Source organism: Mustela putorius, unplaced genomic scaffold, assembly GCF_011764305.1.
Source record: "Mustela putorius furo isolate JIRA1106 unplaced genomic scaffold, ASM1176430v1.1 tig00003898_pilon_pilon_pilon, whole genome shotgun sequence".
In the NCBI taxonomy this organism is placed as follows: Eukaryota; Metazoa; Chordata; class Mammalia; order Carnivora; family Mustelidae; genus Mustela; species Mustela putorius.
In genome coordinates, this window is record NW_025422047.1 from 25,941,402 (window position 1) to 25,962,952 (window position 21,551).

Genomic DNA, 21,551 nt, shown 5'->3' on the forward strand with positions numbered 1-21,551 from the left:
AATAATTTTGCTTTTGAGAAATTAATTTTATAAATATCTAAGATGGCTAGTTGTGTTTGGAACTAAATGCCTGCTGGAGAAATAGGCTAACAAAGGGTGAAGGTGAAGATCATTAGAGGTTTTAGAGCTGGCTGAGACGGGTTGCTGGGGTTGTATAACTGTGCCTAGAGGGCGGGGTTCCTGTACATTCCTACTTCACCAGATAACCTGCCCCCAACACCACTCCAGCTTCTGCCAGACAGATGGAACTCTCCAACGTGAAAATCTGCGCAGCCATTCCAACAAGCGGGGTAGGTGAAATTTGAATTAAAATTCTCCCCTTTCCCACTCCCCCCCCCCCACTTGAAGCCAACTGAGGCCAAATCCTGGAGATAAGGAAAGAATAGGGGTCATCTAGATTTTCCTTTCGCGAGTACACACGTCTGTATTCTTCCTAAAAACTACCTACCTGTAAGAGTTCAAAAGGGCTTTCATTCTCGATTTTCTTTTGCGTGTTTTTCTTTTTGCGTGTTCTCATCCCAGCCATCCGCCTTTCCCTACCCTCCTTCTAGGGCCTCCCCTCCCCCAACCACCAGCAGTTAAAATAATCCACCTCTTAGGTTTTTGGCCCCCAAACCGACCTTTTCCCCACTCCAGCGGTCAGTTTGCCTGGACCATGTCCTGAGGATGTAGGCCAAAGTGGCTCTGGGGAATATATGGTGTAGTGTTGTGTTATGTTTGAGTCTCTTCTCCCTTCCGATTTCTGTCTGTTTTTTCCCTTCACCCAAGACTGCCTGGTGTTGGCCGAAGGATGCCGAAGAAAAAGATTTAAGGACTGGGACACTCTTACCCCAAGATTGGTAAGTGCAAGTGCTTTTCGGAGGGAGGAGAGCTATGCCAGATTGCTTTTTACTAAGGCTTAAACCGCGTCTTTGAGGTCCGGGGCTAAAGTGCTCTTCTTTTGGAAAAATTTTCTTAGCGGGCGCGCTCTCAACAGAAGTAGATGAGAGAATGCATGATTTTTCCACGTCGGCAGAAAGGCACCGTGGATCCCTAAGTAAAGAGGATGAAGAGATGGCAAAGAGGGATGAAGAGAAAACGAGTCGAATTTATGCGTAGGAGGGGTAGTGGGAGACTGAAATAGGTCCCAAAGTGCGAGTAATTCAATTGGTGGAAATAAGATTTCTGAGTCTTGCCGCAGCTTCCAGAATACCCTAACGGACCTTTCTTAACGTTCAAACTCTTAGGCATTTGTTCTCCCTATTTGAGACAGAGCTCTTTGCTCCAGAGCCAAGGACTTGTCTAATTCTGAAGTTCTTTTTTTTTTCTTTTCTTCTCTTTCTCTACCCACCCCCCACTTTTTTTTTTTTTCAGTACGCCCCTCCTCCCTCTATTTTCACACTAACTTTGCCAACCTCTCCCAGATCTGGCCCTCCGCCCCCAGCTCCTTGGCCTGGGTCAGGCGAGGGTCCCCGCGGGATTTAGCGGAACAGCTCCAGGTACAGTGCGGCGGGACCGGGGTGGGGGGCTACTCCTCCGCCTGTTCGGAGGACTCGGGAAAAGCGCACCGTTCTGGGATTGACTTTGTCCCTGATGGGAATATCCCAGTTCCCGGCTTTGGGAATCTCAGGCAAATAATTGATTCTTAATGCACACTTAGGAGACGGCAATGCGAGCTCGAGAGCCTGGCTGTCCCGAGAGTGCCCGGGGCGCGCCAGACACAGGTTAGTTTCACCCGAAGTGTATTCGGGGCCCTCGCCGAGATTTCCTATTAGCCTTCCCGGCGCCTCAGGGACTCCTGGGTGAAGCTGGAGAAGGGCACGGTGGCGCGTCAGGAATCCAGCCGCGTTGTTTTCTCGGCCTTTGGAATCAAGTAGAAAAGTGATTTGGGCTGCTGAGTCCGGGCGGCGCTGGCGGCCGGTAGCCGGGTAGGAGAGGCGCTTCGGGAAGTGGCGGCCGAGATTCCAGCGGACGCGAAGGCCGACGCTGAGCAGGGAGCAACAAGGTGAGGGCGCTCTTGCCCAGGACAAGGAGAGCTTACTTAGAGTTTGGTAGCTCACACTGCCTGATGCCAGGAAAATTGACTCCACAGCCTGGGCTGGCGCGCTTCCCCACCTTTTTTCTTTTTATTCTTGTCTGCCCCCCCCTTTCCTCCCTGAAAGTTGTTTCTTTTTATTTACCTGGTGCGGTTTCAGATCTCAGCACTTATCTGCTAGTTGATAAAACTGTTTTCTCTGTAATAGACATCTTTTCTCTTTTCCACTCCCTACTCCTGTTCTATTTCGCTCTCTACCCCATTTTCCCTTTTGCCCAAGCCTGTGGTCCAAGGTGAAGGGTTCTTAAAGGAAAAGAGCTAGCCTTGGATAAGAGTTACCTTAACATTAAGGGTTGGAGAGAGGGTGGCCGGGGTTTGGGTGGGCAGAGAGCATCCCCTGGGAGATTCTCTGGGGGTGCTTCAATTTGGAAAGAGGTTGGGAAGAAAAGGACAGGCAGAATAGAGCTCGTCCACTTCCAGCTGCCCCCCCCCAGACCCTCCATAAGACCTAATTTCGATGCTTTAACTCCAGCCTCACCTGACCCTCTATTAAAACTTGAGGTAGGCAAAATCTTGAAATCGTTGTCATCAGAAAAGGCATTTAAAATAATATTAAGTAATTCTCAAAATTGTGTCTGTAGGGGTGAGAGGGGAGATAAAATGCCCCACGTCCTTTTGGCAGTCCGTTGCTTAACCCATGTGATCCTCTCCCCTGGTCTTTGGCCTTGCGGAAAAGCTGCCTGGGAGGAAAGCACAGCGCACTTTGCGAGATTTGAGGATTCGTGTCCGAATGAAACAGTGTTCTGTTGCCAGACATGTTTGGGTATTCATTTTCGCCTTAGGTTGAATTTTCTTACAGAGCTAGCACTCCCTGAACTGTGTTGTCTTCTTCAGTTTGGCTACCCACCCACCCCCTCCTTTCTGCTCCCCTTACTGTCTCATTCTTTGAATCAGAGCACTTTTAAGGTACAAACATATCTTACTCTACGTCTGCAGGGCAGACGTTGTTGATGCCATTGATTGGGCAGAAAAACCCAAAACTGTAGTGGAGTTAGGGAGAGTTGTTTCTGGGTTCTTTCATTTTCTCATTGCTCTGAAATGTAATGACCTGATTGTTGTTGTTTGAAGTTAAATTATCTGTTAAATTAACCCTAAACAATAACTGATGATATTTTTTCCATTTGGGTCTGGTTGCCCTTGGATGGGAAGGAGAGGAGTTAGAGAATGCTTGGTCACATAGTAATATAACCAAAACCCATATTTAGGTGCTATTATGTAAGAAAGATCACTTTCAAAGAAGCTGAATTTCATAACTAAGAAATTCTTTTAAAGGCCTATGCTCCAGAAGGACTACAGTAATTCAAGGATGGATGTAAATAAGCATCTTTGTTGATTAAGAGAAAAATATGAACACTGTATTTCATTACTCTTCAGAACCTAAATACTCAAAATCATCATACACTGGTTTTTGCTAACCTAAATTAATTCTGCCCTCCAAAGATAAATAGTCCCAAAAAGGAAATTTGATGTTAAGCAAAATCTGAACCATTCTAGATATCAATTTCTAGAAATCCAAGGCATGTTTATTTCTTTTAGTCAGACACTGTTTTGCAATCATTGTAAGAAACAATTATGGAATAACGCAGATGCTTTTTCCCCCTTATTTCAGATTGCTTGTGTATGCAGGCAGGGAGTGAGAGCTTCAGAGTATATTGAAGAAATTAAATTTTTCTTATTTGTTTTAACAAAAGGACCAAAGAATCTTTAAACCCAAAGTGTCATAGTAGTTGGGAAAAAATCTTCAAAAATAGTAAGCACTAGTGTGTGTTTTTCCTATTAAAATGTGCTGAATAATTAGAGGGTATGATAAAGGTTGAAAAATTCAGAACAAGAAAAAGGAGGGAATTTTATTATTTGATACTTTTATGATTTTTATAATTAATAATGTTTTAAAGTTTGACAAAGCTTTCCTTAAAAAGTGGAATATTCCCACCCCTTCAGAAATACTCTAAATGGAATAAAGTAGGATCAGGTAAAACTGGCAGCAAGCACGGCTTGTTTATTTATTCATTTATTTTCCCAGTAGTAGTAGTAGTAGTAGTAGTAGTAGTGGTAGAGTTGAAAATTTTACTTTTAATTATACGTTGCAAGCTCTGATTGCAGGTTGGAAGACTAAAATCGATCATTCCTACATCGATAGTGTTGTCTATTACTGCATTGATTTGTGTTTATTTATGCAGAGACTTTCAGTTATTTACTTACATATTTCAGCATCTGCCTCTTGATTATTATTGCAGGTTGGCTTTAATGAAAGAGCTTGTACAGGAAACACATTTGACAGATCAATTTTAAGTAAACTTGATAGTGAATTATAGCAACCCAAAGAGTTTACAAAATTACTTATCGTACTTGCTTTTTTAGCAATTAGAAACCTGTTTCTGATTAGAACCTCATGATACTTGAAAACTTCCATTCTTCTCTTCACATATTATATGGATGTTTCAGTAAAATAGAAAAACAGATGATTTCATTATGTCAGATATGATAGGGTGAAACCAATGAGTGAGCCTTGTCTTTTTCTGTTGGCATAACTAGGTTTTTCTCATAATAAGCTGGCCACTGGGTTTACTAAGGATGTAGATGAAAAATCAAGGGGCAGCGAGATTTGGATATAGAAATGGTATTGTTAACTTTAAGTTATTGGGGCTTTACTTCTTGTTAACTGGATATTTCAGAATTCTTTAGTATATATTAAATGCATTTCTACATTCATCTGTTGTTTTATTTAGTGTATACCTACAATCACACTTTAGGAATATAGGTCTTCTCTTGAACTAACAGCCCACATGTGAATGTTATATATCAAGGCTCATTTGAAGAAATGCAACAGCTAAAGACCACGGGGTGTCTCTTTTATAGGTACAGGCAATTGTGAGAGATTGAGATTCATTCCTGTTTGTGCTTATTATCATCACAAAATATTGAAAGATGACTTGGAAATTGGAAAAAAAAAAGTGGTCTAATTTATCGAGGGCTATTTACTCCTCGTTTTATAGAATTTTGCTTGCAGTTTGGAAGAGGAGTCTTTCTTCCCCAGTAATTTGGAAGACATCTACCAAATATGGTTAACAGTCATATTCTTCATCTCTTGCACCACCACTCCCCTCCCCGTTCCTGCCACCCCCTCCATTATTTAAGAGAAATATAGAAAGGAAAAGTAACCGAATTCTTTCTTGAGAAGGAAAGGGCATTGGGAGATGGAAAGGGAATTAATCTCTTCACCCTGGCGAGTGTTCCAGAAACTACTTATCCTCAGCTTCCGCGACGTCAGAGGTGGAGCCTCACAGTCCGGCAGCTGCAGGCATTAGGTGGGAGAGCCCCGGGGACCTCAAGCTTTGCAGAAGGTTGAAAGGAGTGAAGGGAGAGATTTGAGTTTGTTTATTTGGTTTATTTTATTTTTCTATCCTGTGCCAAGCCCTTGAAGTTAACACAGCGACATAGCCTTTTAAGACTAAGCACTCTTGGCATTCTTTCGAGACTGAGATTCCAGAGCATCGAATGAACAGGACTTATAGCTAAGGCGTGTTCACCCACCCCTCCCTCCGTCTTTTTACGCACGCACCAGCTCGTCCTCACGTGCACGGGGTAGTGGACAGTGTTGACTTGAATTGCTCTCGCTTGCTCCAAGACTTTCCTGTGAATGAACCCGAAAACACTCGACAGGTCGTGAATAATCGTTTTAATGAGTGTGCAAAGCGTGCGACGGAGTGCACCGAGCTGTCGGGTTAAACAAACAACTTGTACCCTGACCAAATCCGATTGTTAAAGTGCAAAGTGATGTCAGTACCATTTCCATTGCCCTTCGGAAAACCACAGATCTGACACGCGGGAGTCCAATTTTCCCCATTAAAGAAAAATAACAATATTTTCCAACTGTGTATGTGATCTTCTTTAATATTAATCTGAGCCAAAGGAAACCTCATTTGAGAGTCAGAAAAGTAGTCCTGTCACTGTTTCAAAAACAAATCAAAAGGGAAAATGAGGAAGAAATGAGAACAAATATAGTCTCAAAGAGGATTTCTTTCTGATAGCTCACATGTCATTACTGATCAATACTGTAAAAATCTTACATATATAAAAAATTTTAGAGCTCACCACAAGCAAATATCAAGTGTATCTAACCAATTGGAGTTGGTAATTTGCTTCTGTACTAAGACTGAATCTCTATACCTGTAAAAACTTTTTCTACTGAAAATGTAACTAAAATATTTGCTGTTAAATATTAGCCTGTGAGAGAATGAAGGGACAAATAGTCTCCACATTTATGCTCTCAAGGAAAACAATTTGGAGGAAAGTAATGGGAAAGGAACCCTGATGGGCCACCATCTAAAACAATAACAAAAAGCACAAGTGAGCTCTTGATGGATCACACACTTTTCCCTTTCTTTGTACAACTGCACCGGGGAAATATTTTTGTTTCTTCCCATCCAGTTAAACGATCTATTTGGAATCAGCCACATGTTCTCCTTTCCTTGTTCATTCTCTTGTCTTCTTTCACAATTCCAAACACCAAAACCTACATGAAAAGTAAGAAAATTAAACCTCGAAAGATGTAAGAGAAATCCCTTTTACGTATGCCTTCTAAAATTTTTGTGGAAAAATGTGTAAAATGCTTCCCCTGCCAGCAACTCATACGCACTTATGAGTCAAACAAAATGTCCAAGATGCTTGGAAACCAGTGTATTAGTTCCAAATAACTAGCTTCTTCAACTCAGTAACAATATGGGAAGATTAAAGTTTATACTTTCATTGGATTAAGAAATATAGGTTATGCATTTTTCTTTATTAAAGACTGAAAATATATCATGTCCTATAGTCTGAGAGGTTATTTGTCCTCTTATAATTGTAACCAGCTTGTAGAAATGAAATGGTAGGGATATGGCACATTTGAATATGGGAGTTCAGCAGCATTTGCTTACTTAACTTCTACTAGCCATATTGTCATCTACATCTTTCTTTCTGACCATCTATTTCACATATGAATATGTTAATATACAACCGATTGCAATTAAATGAAATAATCCACCTAAAACATGACTGAGGTGTTTGATGGAGTAAAGAATTTCTATGGAAGTCATTGTAGTTTTGCCTATTATGGTTGCTAGTTTTTATACATCTGTGTTCATTTAGCACCAATTGGATAAAATGGAAGGTATTGAAATTCAGTTTCCATCATCAAAACTTGGAAAAGACAACCAGTGGTTTAGGACCATGTTTTTGTTGATTTTGACTGTTATCTAGTGAATGTCTGTATCAGAATATCAATTCAGACTATCCTTTATTTTCTAGGAAATTTGACAAAAAATGACTATCAAAATCTAGGGGCTTGCATTTTTTATTGTTTTAAATATTTCTGGGCACACAACAGACTGTGCAGTTATTACCTAAACAGATTTCTTCTCTGTGGGCTGACTGAGTTGAGGAATTTTAGGAGTCACTGAAAGAGCCACATCCATTTCTGTTTTAAATGCACAAACAGCAAAGCTAGAGGGTGCGTCTGTTTTTGTGTGTATATATGTAGTTAAAGAACTACACTATCAAAACATTAATTATATTTGAAAGAGAGCAGAGAGCTTGTTGTGGAGAGAATTGCATTATTGAATTTATATTCCATGGAATCTGTCTGTGGAGAGGGCTGAAATTGTATACCTGTCTTATATGATGCACCCTCTCCAGTGAGGTGCATAACTAGAGCAAAGAGAGGCAAACTTGGAGGGGAGTGAGCTTAGATATTTGGATGTCCTAAGCAAGGGAATCCACGTGCAAATGCAAATCACATGAAGAAAAAGCATGGGGTCTTTGTTCTCTGTCAACAAAAGCAAATATAGTATTTTTCCTCTATCAAGCAAATCACAGAATGATCTTAAGTTGAATTTGGAGGAGGGGGAGAGGTTGAGTGACTAAGAATATTTCAATTATCATATTTCTGATCCCCAAGTCCTGTTTATTTCACAGCTGCCAAATTTTGTATCCAAAATTTAGACTCTCTTCCTCCCAAATCCTACATTGGTATGAATCATCCCTGATCATTTTTAGTTTTTTGGCTTAATTACCAGTTTTCAGCTTTAAATTACCAATAAACTAATTAATCTGACTAATCTTTCTAAACTTCTACTGAATAGTATAATAGCTGCAACAACAACAAAAATAAAATAACAAAACTGCAGCAATAATGACAGAAATAAAATGTTAATAATAATGCAAACAATAATAGCAGAAACAATTTTAAAAAAATTTCTTTGGTCGACAGGATGAAGATGGAATCCATTTCAGTCTGAAATGTGTTTCATGGCTGTAACGGGCATTCCTCTGAGTTCTTGTTTCACTGGTTAGATGGAGGATCCATTCCAGTCCAACTCAAGTGTTCTAAAAAAGACTGCCTTGGTCTAATATGGTAGGTCTTTTTAATAGCACTAAGTACTTTTGTACCCATTCCTCTTCTTTGCTGTAGGCATGTCCCCCTTGGGCACCATTCCCAGGTAAATCAATCTGGGATGGAGACTGAGGTAGATGTATGAAGGGATTCTTGGGTAGAAAAACCTGGTGCTTTCTGGCTGGAGCCCTGCTGATGAATGGACAAATTGTTATATTTGGGAATCGTGTTCACAAAGTTGAGGAGTTTCAGAAGGACAAAGTAACTGAGGTTCCTTTGAGTCTAAAGAGAACACTGGCCCTGAGGAACTCAGCCCTAAGGGCAAGACACAAAAATCAGGAATTAGGTCTCCCTGATCATCAACTCTTTTGATTACTTTCGGGATGAAGGGACAGAAAGGGGACAATAAAATGAGGGGAGTAGAAGTGAAAGGAAGAACCCAGGTTGAAGATGTTAATAACTAGTGGTGATCCAGCTAGTAAAGCTAAGCTTATCTCCTTAGGGGGAGGTAGAAGTGCTTTTGTCAATTGTAAACCTGCCAAGGTTTACTGTTCTACGTGCAAGAACAGCCACCATTTCCTGAGTCTATGCTCTGAAGAATCTGCCAGTAAGTTTGTACCTGCAGGGATCTAATTCCTCTCAGCCGGAATGTTCTCTCCATCTCCCAAGCCCTTGCCCGCTCCCCCCCACCACCACCAAGAAAAAGGAAATGAAAGAAAATAAAAATCAGGTGGGGAGGGAATGAGACTCAATGCTTGTCTGGCAGATGTTGGGGTTAAAGCAGGTTGTCTGATAATTGCCTTCATTTGTGGAGGGGAAAGAAAGCTGGTTAGGAGATGAAGGGGAGCTACAGGAGAGGAGAGCAGGACTGAGACAGAAATTCCTCAGCAGCCCAGCAGCAGCGAAGACCAAATGGAAACAGACCTTAGTTACAGAAGAATGGACTGGGAGGAAGCAAGGAAGGGTGACTTAAAGTTTTAGGCTTTGTTGTATTTTCTTGCAAATCAATGTAGCCCTGAACATTTACGAGAAAATAAGATCTGTGTACCTTCTTCAAAAACAAATTACAAAAGGCATAACTGTCAATAGCCAGTTTTGTTCTCTAGAAAACTTTTTTCTTTAGATACTGTCTTCAACTTCACATATGCACACAGTCCATAACTAAACCCAACAGTAGTTGAAGGAAGCAAGGGTGGGGAAGAAAGGGCCGGCCTCCCTGCTGGTAGTACCAGGCATCTATCTCTGCACCTTTCACAGCAGGGAGGCTGAACAATCTTTTTTCGTTTCAGTCTAGTTTTTTTTTTTTTTAAGTACAAAAATATTCCTGTTCATGAGAATATTATTTCACTAAGAGCGACCAAGACTGAGGAGCTTTCATTTCTAGAGATAAATTCACTGAGGTGATGCTCACTCTGCAATGGTAGTAAGGCGACTTTGGCTAAAACTGTGTATCGTTTTGCTCTTCAATGGCTTCCCAGGCTTTCTCCGTGTACTAACAATAACTAAGAACTACTAAGTTCACTTAAGCTCTTCTGGAACTACAGCTCTGCAACTGGAAATCAGACTGGAGCTTTCCATATAAAATCCAGTTCTAATTAAAATAACATTTTAAGGAAAATATTGTTATTGCAATTTTTATTGGAAAATTTCCTTTGATTCAGAGATAAGTGCCATTCATTTCAATAAGAAAATTAAAAGAAATCAATATTTCCAGTAAAAGGGCCCTCAACTCTGTTACACACACCCCCAGAGTATGGCTTTTAAGAATTTATTTTCAAACACTTTGATTTTAATTGTATATAACTGAGAACCTCTGAGTCCTTGGAGACATGCCTAGCTAAAAGACATTAAATTAATACTTTTATAATGGGAATATTTGATAGAAAGTAAAGATACACCAAAAACAGTTATTTCACAAAGTAGTAAAAGTCATGCAGACATTTGCATGCACTCAGTTTATGCCTTTATTTAACAAAATATTCTATATCCCAATATCTTGAAAAATCTTTAACGTACATAAACCAGATATTTAAATGCTTATGCATTTATACACACATATATACACATTATATATGCCATGTTACATATAGTTCAAATGTGTATATTCATTCTTTATAGAAACTAAGATCTAAACAAATATTATCATTTGTAACTTTTTAACTACCAGTAATTGGGGTTTATGATCTGTAAACAATGAGAGAAAGGCAGAACCACTACATTCTGCTTAGACAGTATTAAGAAGCAAATATAGGTTTCTTTCTGTCTTGGGGTGTTGCAAGAATAAGAATTTAGGGATGAATGGAATTGCGACCTATATATGTTTTCAATAAACCAAGATGCAGTAATTTCATTCTTTAAACATTAACATCCTACTATTAAAGAAAAGACATATCTACAGTTTCGAAGATAGAAGAAGTAACCCCAAGACAAGCGATGATATTTGGAAAGGAATGGTTTCAAATGATGCTAACATTTTTTCCCAACAAAGAACTTTTCAAGGCAGATAAAGCCAGATCCGTTGCACAAGTGGCAAAGCAAACATTTTTAGTAATGGGCTGAGTGTGTGGGGGGGTATTTAATGGACTGACACACTTTGAATATTTATGAAGAGTAATATTTCTTTGAAGAAGGTCATGATTGTCCATCATGTTCCTTAAAAACTGGTAATAGGTGGCGAAGGAAGTTTGGGGGAGGAAAAGTTCAAGCATTCTAACTATTGCTATTGGTGAAAGAATATGACCTGTGTAGAACAGGAAAGGATTCTATGCACGAGAGAAGTTGCAAAAGTCTTTGGTCCTATCATGTTTAGTCTCTTCTAGATACACATTTCAAAAACATATCCTCTCCACTAGGCTCTCATCTGCAGTTATGGCTCGCAGACAGCAGCCAGTTTGTATTAAAGTGTAGTCCGATGCATCAGTGCAGTTTTGAAAACAGTGGATGGGAAAAATAAAGGTACAGTTTTATCAATGAAATTCTCATTGGCAGTTGAAGAACAGGAAAGAGGGAGGCTTCAAAACAGGGTGGTGGGAGGAGAGTAATATTCTTTAGGTGAGTTTTGGGAAGATGCTAAGTAAAATGCTGTTCAGAAATTGGGATTAATCGAGCAGTTTAAATACAAATCTGCCGGAAATCATGCTCTGTGCGAATGAAAATGAAGGAATTTATGCATATTCTAATTTTCCCTCTTTGGCTGCTATTTTGGAGGAAGAGACTTCTTTTGCTGATGGTGGGACTTTTTTGTTCCGCACAGGAAATGTGTAAATGAACACAAATGTTATTTTTTTTTCCTCCTTTCCATTTCTCTCCTCCCCCCCTCCTCCCTCTTTCAACAATTATAACTTGTTAGGGACCTCAGTTCCGCGGCCACAGATCCCAGGGTGTCCTCCCCATTTCCAGGATGCCTGAGGGCAGGCAGTGCAGGGAAGGGGAGTCGGGGTTCCTCTGGGTCCTTAGACCTTTGGAAATTGACCTATAGCTCCCATTTCATTTTCGGACATTCCAAGACAGTAGAGAGTGAGAAGGCATACGTCTAATGTGATGACAATTCATCTCAAACGCTGTTTCCTCTCACGACTGAATTCTCAGTGAAACTGGACTGAGGAGAACTTAAAAGTGATCTCATCAACCAAGTTGTGAAGATCTATTGACCTTCGGCGCGGAGTCGAGCTATTTTCTCCCTCATGCCCTTGGGAACAAACCGTACTGGTGCATTTTAATAAATATTAAGACCAGCAAGAGACTCTCTTGGTTAGCCTATGCTGATGTAAGTCGCCTAATGCTGAGGGGAAGTGAAGTGGAACGCTGTGGTCGTTCTGCGTTTGGGGGCGTATCTAAGGGACTCCTGAGGCGGTTCATCGAGGTGCGTGGGGTGAAGGTAGAGGCGGGGGCGATTCCGTCCACGGGGAAAGAAAGAGGCAGCGGGAGCCGGAGAGCCTGAGGGAGAGGAAAAGAGGCGCTCTCTTTCCTCCGGGTCACGCATTGTCAGTCCACGCTGAGAGCTCCAGAATTAATTCCGGAACGGGGAAGACAAACTGACACTCCGGGTTTCTAGCTCCTTGACTACCCTCTGGATAAAAGTCTCGGAGCCAACGCTATTCTTAGCTATTTAATTTGAAAAGAGCCCCGTGGTGCACTCCCCACTCCCCCCGCCCCCGGCTCCCTCAGCCGCCCACGCAGCGCCGCCCCAGCCCGAGCGTCCGCAGAGGCCGGAGCGCGCGCCTCAGCCCGCTTCACCAGCAGCCCCGCGAACCCGGCCGAAGCCTCCGCGAAGGAGGGCGGCGAGAACGAAGCCCCACCTCCCCCCCAGCCCCCCGCCATCCCCGCCCCATCCCTAGCTCGAGCCCCTTCCTCGCACACACGTTCAGTGCCCCCGTGGGAGCGTCGGGGCCCCGGTGTGCCTGCTTTCTAACATCCCCTACGCCGGGACCCCGTTCCGCCTCCCACTTCAGTCTTCCTCTCTCAGGAAGGGGGCGCCGCGCGGCAGGCTCCGGGCAGGTCCGCACGCCGCTCGTGTGACTCGAGGACGAACGCCCGTTCCCCTCCCCGTAGGGGTGAGGGGGGCGCAGAGTCGCCGAGCAAAAAGCTGCGAGAGGCGCGCGGCCCCTTCCCCGCACAACTCACGTCAAGCTTACAGCCACATTTAGGAACCTCTTCCAAAGAGCTCGAAAATCCCCATTTTGCGGAAAGCCTGTTAAGGACGTGATGGGACCGCGTGGTCCGAGAAACCTCTGAGAGGCTTCAAACGACCTCGGTTCTAGAGTCAAACCCTGCTCAGGGCAATTTCTCCCGCGCACTCCAGATCCTGCACTTCCGGTCCCCCTGTGGGGTCCCGACCGTCCCCTACGCCCGCACTTCCGCAGAATCACGTGGCTCAGGGATGTGTGGAGAGCCGTTTCCAAGACCTTTCTGGAGCTGCTGGGGCCTTCACCTGTTCCCGTCATTTCTCTTTATTCTGAATTTCCTTTAATTTCGTTGCTTCCCTCTGTGGGAAATGGAGTGGGGGAGGGCCAGTGGTTGAGAGAAAATGCCCACACTGAAGATAATCGTCTTTTGTTGTTGTTGTTTGTTTGTTGGTGGTGTTTTGTTTTGTTTGGCTTTTTAGATCACGTGCCCCTTTCTGAATTTCCTGGATGAATTCACATCAGCAACTAAGACTCAGGCATCTTTGTTTTCCCTCAGGGCCTACATCAGTGTCTGCACTTAGTAGGCATGCAATGAATGTTGAAAGAAGTACGAATAAATATGCTGCCTCTTTGGGCACAGGTGGTTAGGGTTAGTGAAGAGCCTCGGAAATCAACTGACCTTTGACTTGTGTTTTGTTGAAGTCAGCTGAGAGGTTGATAGGTAAATGATTTTTACAGGCATTTTGATTTTCTTTTGAAGGGTCTTCCCCAAAGTAGTAAAAGGAAATCTTCCCGAGTTGTTGAAAATGTTTTCCTGGACTTACTCGTGTGAATGAAGTAAAAAGCTGTGATTTTTAGAATTTGGGGGTTTATCAGCCCTTCTGTGGCTTTTCCATTTTGCTTTCTTTTTAAAGTTTTACTTACTATGACGAGAGGTCAAGGTCTGTGAAGGTAATCTCTTGTACCCAATTTGAGGCAATAACTAATTTCTCTTTTGCTTTCCTGCTATGTCATAATTTAACCCTTGAAAACCTTAATTCACTTCTGCGTTGTGTCTTCTGCATCCTTCAGCTATTCTTGTTCAGAAAAACACTTTTTTTTTTTTTAAAGGCCATAACAACTTTAGAAACAGGAGATAAATTTTGTAGTTGTGAAGTTGTATGGCTGAATTCAATCAGCATATATTAAATGAATGTTTTACTAATCTATGGTTGTGTAACCATAGATTAGTCCCTAGAGTATTTAATGTGCCATTTTCATTGACTATAAAATAGTGAAAATATATAACCAACAAGTTAATAACCAGGAATGGAATTTGAAAGGTTATAATTGCTAATCAAATTTAAAACATTTATTAGCATCATTATTAAGAGGGATACAAATAAGACCTGTTCTTATCCTCTGGGGACTTACAGTCTAGTTGAGCATAAATAATGTAAACATAAATTGATAGAAATAGCTACTAAGTAATAGTCAGTGTGGCATATTGAAAACATTCAGTAAACAGTTGACTCACATATTAACTTGCAGTCATGCCATTCTTCTAACAGAAATATGATATTGATAAGAAATAAAGGAAGGATTAATTAGGAAAACTTTCATGGAGAAAATGAGTTTGTCCTTTATGTGTCACATAGGAAGATGATCATATGCAAGATGTTTGTGTTTGAGGGGGTAAAGGTGATATAAGTAGAAAATGAGAAAGATGTTTGGTGAGATGGAGTTTGGCGGTAATTTGTAAGACCATGTAAGAGGAGTTTGTATTTGATAACAGAAGTGATAGAGACCTATTGTGGTGCTATGGGCAGAGGATGGCTTTATTAAAACTCAGATTTATATTTAGATGATTCTAGTCAGCACTTGAGTATAGTGAAAACTGAGGTAAAAAGAGTAGGAGAAAAGCCTTTGGTGCAGTTCTGGAATGGGATACTACAACAGAGACAGAACTATGACAACGCCCTTTCTCACCAAGTTTTTAAACAGTGGGAATTACATTGAAATGATAAAATCAATAACGAGCTTTGAATGGAGCAAGAGCCACAGCACCCCTGAAATCAGTACTACTCCTTTATTCTTCATTGTTGGTGGTGCTAGGATATATTAGGTGTTGACTGATGGAAACAGTGTCATGATATCTTCTTTTCCAATTAAGCTCAAGATACCTTTCTTACAGCATCTTTACTCATTATTCATCTGTAGTAGTTCTTAACTGTCTCAACTGGGTGTGATTTCTGACACCCTACAACCTTCCCTGTCCCCACCTCAGGCACATTTGGCAATGTTGGGAGACATATTTTTAGTTTTAACAATGAGGAGGCCACTACTGGCATCTAGCAAGTAGAAGCCCAGGATAATTATTGCGAAAGTCTTACAATGCATGGGAGAACCCCCCAGGGCAACAAAGTATCTAGTCCAAAAAGTCAATAGGGCTGAGGCTGAGAAACCTTCAGTTATGGGAATGAAGCATGAGCTCTCAGAGCTGCACAATGAGTCCCAGAACCTAACTTCTATTATATAACAACTTCAATTGACAAAATGTTTTATTTGTTTAGTGAGTCTGATGTACCTCTGAAGACGGCAGTGCCTCTGTCTAGCTCTGAGGCCTCAGAAACAGGAAAATCAGAGGGGGACCTGCTTGGATTTTCTACTTTTTATAAAATGGAGTTAGAAATCTCTCTTAAGGATTTGTCATCTAAATGTTATTTATTAAATTGATAAAATGTGCCTTTGGAGTTGCTTAGCAACTTATGGAAAGCTTGCTTTTTAGAAGTTCATTTGTTTGTTTAAAACTAGGGTAGGTTGCATATTATTAGCTACATTACATAAATCAACAAAGAAATGTACACTGAAAATGGAATAAGATGTTTCAACACATTTTCTGCTCTCGGTGTCTGGCAATTAAAACACTCTAATTGTCTGGTAGAATTGCATGAAGTATTTGACAAACATTATTTATGTATGAAACTTCAACATAATATTGAGTATGTAAGAGAACCAAAGGGGAAAAATTAAGCAGGTTTGTCATAAAGTATGTGTTTATCTTAACCTTTCTTCTTCAAAAATCTTATCTACTAAGTACTTTTTATCAGACACTAATTATACTCTTTCAGAAAAGAATTTCTCCCAACACCCTTCAGTGCCTGCACCCTTTAATCATATCTCATTACATCTACCTAATCCATATCTTTTTCACATTGCCAGGGCTCATTAACAGTTTTAAAAGCCAGTCTTGGACATTATTATTCCTTGTAATCGAGATGAAAATAATGCCAATAATATTTTATTTCTAAAATGTAATGGATCATTTAAAATTTGTTCTGAAGCCATTTCTACTTTAAATATTAATGAGAAATTAACTTTCAAACATGCATTAAGCTAGCAGGAATGGTGAGATGTGTCTGAAAACCCTGAAGCACCTTTTTGAAGGAGAAGTTATTTTTATAAGCTGTTTTAACAGTGGATCATCAGTCACTTTGAAGGGAAGTGATCCTTGATTAACAGTTGGCTGATACTGTGCTTCCACAGATGTGTAGCAGCAATACAGGTGCTACCTATGAAACAGGACAGGTAATTCTCAAGACCTGAGCATCTTCTATTTATTTATTTATTTATTTATTTATTTGTTTTTTAAGATTTTACTTATTTACTTGAGAGAGAAAGAGAGAGAAAGCAGGAGGGGGAGATGGTCAGAGGGAGAAGCAGGCTTCCCGCTGAGCAAGGAGCCTTGGAGTGGGACTCAATCCTGGGACATTGGAATCATGACCCCAACCAGAGGCAGTGGTTTAACAAACTGGAGCCACCGAGGCACTGATAAGCATCTTCTTTTTCTGATTGAAAAGGTAAAAAAGTTTGAATGGGCCTTCATTTTTGTGTATTGCCTCAATTGTTGTAGAGGAGACAAATGAAATGTCTCAAATAATGAACTATACATTGACATCATGTTTCCCATATATTTAAAGAAAAGATTGTAAGTATGGCTAGTCCTTTATTCTTTTTGTTATCCCATTTTTAGAAAAGGAAACCTGGATCAAATTTGCAGTTACATGGCTAAATTAGAGCCTCTTGATAATGACTTTCTAGGACTTGACAGCCAAATCCTGCCTCGTGGGATATAGCTACATAGGACTAATACATTATTCTCAAAAATGGAAACTTCCTCCACCATTATAATTGAGTTTGAGATTCTTTCTTGAAAATTATCATTAGTAGTCTTACTAAAAGGGTGGCTGAGCCTGGGTGGCTCAGTCAGTTGTGCATCTACCATCAGCTCAGGTCATGATCCCAGGGTCCTGGGATCAAGCACCTATTGGGCTCCCCCCTTCAGTGAGGAGCCTGCTTCTTTCTCTCCCTATCCCTCTCCCTCTGCCTGTTGCTCCACCTGCTAGTGCTCTCTCTCTGTCAAATAAATAGATTAAATCTTTTTTTTTTTTTAAAGAGTCTTAGGAAAAGCTTAATGGTCCATTATTCATTTATTGTGCATATACTATTAATCTATAATGTTTGGAAAAAGAAACACAAACCCAAAGTCATTATTCCAAAAAAGCCCAGGTTTTGAACAAGTACCTCAAGCTGCTTTCTAGTAGCAAAGGAGATGTAATAAAACTTTCATTTAGCTTTGATTTTTTTTTCTTTTATTAGTTCTGCCAGACAGTAATTAGCTCTTATTTGGAGTATTTTATTTGACATTTTTAGAGTTTTTTCTTTGGAATATATATATATATATATATATATATATATATACACACACACACACACACATACATACATACACACACATATATACATATTTTTTTTGTCTTTTGGAGTTTTATGTTTCTTTTGATTTCTCTCCACTACTATGGTACAGTTTGTTGTTGACTATAGTAAACTATTAAGAAGAACCAAGTGAAACCATATGATAGTTGGTGAGTTTGGTGTGCTGTGTCTTATCTCTCACAGTTGTTAAAGTAAGATAATTAGAATTTTAGGATCCCTCATATTAAAAAATACTCGACCTTTTTTCTTTGAAATTCTTTAAAATTTTTTATTCATAATTTTTGGAAGGGTAACTTTGTGTATGCTCAATTATACACAATTTTTCATGTATTTTCTTTTTGTTTTACTGAAATAGTTTGTGTATTGAGATCTTACCGAACCTTTACGGTGACACCATAGACCAGAGACGATGCTTACTTAAATGGCATTTCCCTCCTTTTATTATCAATTAGTTCTACTAATGAAAATAAAATTTGGTGAATGTAACAACATGCTATAACACTACAAGAATTTTAAAAATTACAAATATGGTATTAATATGGTTTAAAATTACTTTTGCTTTTGTAGCCTAATTTTTATCTTTGTTTATCTCTTCTTATTAGAAGTTTTGCCTTTTCTCTATTGATCATTTATTTTTTTTATTCTTTTCATGTTATTTTCAGAGGTTTCTCATTGGCCAGTACTATGAAGGTTGATGGCATGATCATTCACTTCACATCAAAGGATATCTACTCATCAGTGTGCTGTTGTCAGTCAGAGGTTTCCAAATATGTGTTCTCCAACTCAAGGAAAAGTAGCTGGATCCAGGCAGAAACGTGTCTAGGAACTCCCTAACTATGCATGCTGTGTCTCCAGAAAAAGCTGCTTCAGCATTCCTCCTGGTTTTTGTTTTTGTAATACTTTTCTCGACAGCATTCTCCAGACTCTAAACTACTAGAATAGTTCCTAAGTTCATCCAGATCTTTCCCATGTCTGAATTCTTGGTCCTCTTCCCACCCCCTGGCTCACAGATAAAAAAGAAACAACAATAAAGGAATAAAAATTGTTTGTTTCTGTCTGACTGAATCATTCCAGTCTTGTAGCACCCTGGTGGTTTAATTAACCTTGTTATTGCATTTACTATCTCCCACATATTGTTTGTGGGAAAGTGCTCTTCTTGGCATTCTCTTAGTTAGAAAAAGGAACACCAGGACTGTGACACTGAACTTTGCTCTTGAAGTGCATGGCATGGTGGCAGCATAAAGCTTAAACAAGCTTAGTTTTTCATTGATGGGGTGCAACTGGCAAAGCACCATCTTTCCCTGACACTGTATGACAGCTTTGATGAATTCTAGGCCATTCTTCCTTCCAGAGCAACAGTTCTAGCCTAGCATGGGGTTTGGAACCATTATAAAGAGAAAGATGGTGGCTCTTGTAAGAGGAGTTTGGAAAGTTTTACCCCAGCAATCAAGATGTATGTTAAAATGATTAACTGAATCCTGTGGATACACTGCTTCGACACTATGTAAAAGAAAAAGAGAACATCTGTTATTATTTATCCTCACTAGTTCCTCATAAATAGGATTTTTCAGTGAGCACTATCTTATCCTGGAATTAATTCTTTCAATTCTTGTCATTTTTTCTTATTCTTATAGACTATTATGAGAGAGATATTGGCAAAAGATTTGAAATAAAGGACACAAGATGCGGTTGCCTTTGGATTGTTGAATTTCAAGAGCAGCACAAAACAGATCAGTAAAAGGATGTGCAAAGTTCTCTTAAAAGAACAGATATATTCCTGTCCGGCAGGGTTTGACATAAACTAGTTGAAGGTTTTGACATATCCACAGAAGGAATTTTAGTCATGGAAGCAGATAACAGGAAAGTCAGAAGCAATATGGGCTAAAGCCTATCCAAGTATGGTTCAGAGATGAGGGAGTGAAACTTCATTCCATTGAACCTCAGTACCAAAGACAAGGCTGTTCATATGGTGAATGAGATCAGGCTATTTATACTTGAAGCTATTAAACATTCTATTTACAAAAATATCTTCATTCTGAATCCATGTTTTTCAAGTAATATTCTATTATTTGGCTTCCAAAGTATCTCTGCTCCAAGAATATATATACTAATCACATAGATTTCATATATATCATTTATCATATGTGTGTGTGTGTGTGTGTGTGTGTGTGTGTTTAAGTAGGCTCCATGTCCAGTGTGGAGCCCAACACAGGGCTTGAACTCAGGACCCTGAGATAAGACCTGAGCTGAGATCAAGAGTCAGATTCTTAACTGACTAAGCCACCCAGGTGCCCCTTATGTATATCATTTATAAGAGTAGTTATCTTGGGGTGCTTGGATGGCTCAGTGGGTTAAAGCCTCTGCCTTCAGCTCAGGTCATGATTCCACGGTCCTGGGATCGAGGCCCATATCAGGCTCGTTGCTCAGCAGGGAGCCTGCTTCCTCCTCTCTCTCTGCCTGCCTCTCTGCCTACTTGTGATCTCTCTCTGTCAAATAAATAAATAAAATCTTAAAAAAAAGAATAGTTATCTTTAGCTGAGTAATTAACTATATTCCTTCAGTGAAGTTTTTTTTTCATTTAAATTATTCATCATAAATTAATAATTTGATTTATGGGTCAAAACATTAGTGATTACTGTGCATCTGCCCTTAATAGATGGATGGATTTTTGGCATGTTGATAAAATCAGGGTGTAAGTTTTTCACTATGAGGGGCAGATCCAGGATTATAATATATTTGCTAAGATCACCTTTTCCTTTTGGCCTTTTTTGTGATGTACAACATGAACATACAACAAATGGATTGTTTGTGGGTGGGAAAGCAGTTGAAGTAAATTATTATTGCTCAAGCAGTACTTGTTTGAAATAAAATATTACACTTAATGCATTGTTGTATAATAATAGGGTGGCTACAGAGTCAAAAAGACCTTCTGAATTCTGGATTCACCACTTACTAGCTGTGAGATCACCTTAACTTTCATGGACATCAGTTTCCTCTCTAAAATGAGTATATTGTTAAAACTCTCTCATAGGGTAGCTTTGAAATTAAATGAGATAATTCATAAAAAGTGCTAAGTGAGGTGCTCAGAGTATGGCAAGAAATGAGTGGTAGCTAATGTTTTGAGCATCTATCACTAATATTTATAATATTATCATAATAATATGATGTAAATTAAGCATATGACTGGGGAAGCAAGAGTTTGACAGAACCAATTGCAGAATACTTGTGATCATATACAATTGAGCCTTGAACAATGCAGGGGTCAGGGGCATCAACACCAGTGCAGTCAAATATCTGTGTCTAACTTTTGACTCCTCCAAAATTTGACCAAACACCCTACTGTTTGTTGACTGGGTGGATGCCTTACTGATAAATAAACAGTCAATTAATACATGTTTTGTATGTTACATGTATTATATATACTCTATTCTTGTAATAAAATAAGCTAGAGAAAATAAAATGTTATTAAGAAAATCATAAGGAAAATACATTTATAGCACTGTACTGTATTTATAAAAAAAAGTCCACATATAAGTGAACCTGTGTAGTTCAAATCTGTATTGTTCAAGGATGAACTTGTATTTGTACTTGTATTCAAATCTGTATTGTTCAAGTAGTTCCTAAAAACTATTCCTAATCTAATATTTAGATCAGTACAATTATCATCTCTGCCCTCCGCCACAGTACAAAATTTTATTTTTAATCCCCACTAATTCTTATTATT

At 39.7% G+C, this 21,551-nt stretch overlaps 1 long non-coding RNA gene across 1 annotated transcript; it reads left to right on the forward strand.

Annotated features, from left to right (window-relative positions):
- LOC101689992 lies at positions 1 to 18,872 on the forward strand. Its single transcript, XR_001179927.2, has 3 exons — positions 1 to 290; positions 769 to 839; positions 18,490 to 18,872. It is a non-coding gene; the product is annotated as an uncharacterized LOC101689992 (long non-coding RNA).
- The last annotated feature ends 2,679 nt before the right edge of the window (positions 18,873 to 21,551 follow it).